The sequence below is a fragment of the Calidris pugnax genome, unplaced genomic scaffold (assembly GCF_001431845.1).
Source record: "Calidris pugnax isolate Ruff unplaced genomic scaffold, ASM143184v1 scaffold14, whole genome shotgun sequence".
Taxonomy (NCBI): Eukaryota; Metazoa; Chordata; class Aves; order Charadriiformes; family Scolopacidae; genus Calidris; species Calidris pugnax.
The window spans coordinates 31,821-32,491 of record NW_015090793.1 but is presented as its reverse complement, the minus strand read 5'-3'; positions in this window follow the sequence as shown (position 1 = coordinate 32,491).

The following is a 671-nucleotide window of genomic DNA, read 5'->3' as shown; positions in this document are numbered from 1 at the left end:
GGGGGGGGGGGGGGGGGACGAGGACATAGAGGAGCGACCCGCTCCCAAACTGCCCGTCAGCCCCGTCGCCTTCTCCTGCGGTGTGTTTGGGTCCTCCTGAGGACCGGGGCGTTTCAAACCATCTTTCCTTTCCCTCGCTGCCCGGTAATCAGTCACTCGGCACCAGCTGACTCGCAGAACCCTAATTTTTAACGGGTGGTGGGGTTGGTGGGTTTTGGTTTTTGTTTTTGTTTTTTTTCCGTCGTCTTTACCTCGAAATCAAGGGTTGAGAAAGCATTTGTTGAGGGAGAAATCCTTCCACTTTCTCCGTGAATAATAAAAAAAAAAAAACAAACTATGACCCCCCCATCTCCTCACACACAAACCCCGCTCTTTGCGGGGCCCTTTGGCTGCGGTCACTGCCGGGGGGGTGGGGGGGGAGAAGGGGGGCGGTGTGAGGGCTTTATCCCTCCCACGGAGGAGCGGGGTGGGGGATAAATTCAGCACTTTCCCGCCCATGAGAGGTCCCTCTCGCCGCCCCCCGGGATCCTCCTGAGGACCGGGGCGTTTCAAACCATCTTTCCTTTCCCTCGCTGCCCGGTAATCAGTCACTCGGCACCAGCTGACTCGCAGAACCCTAATTTTTAACGGGTGGTGGGGTTGGTGGGTTTTGGTTTTTGTTTTTGTTTTTT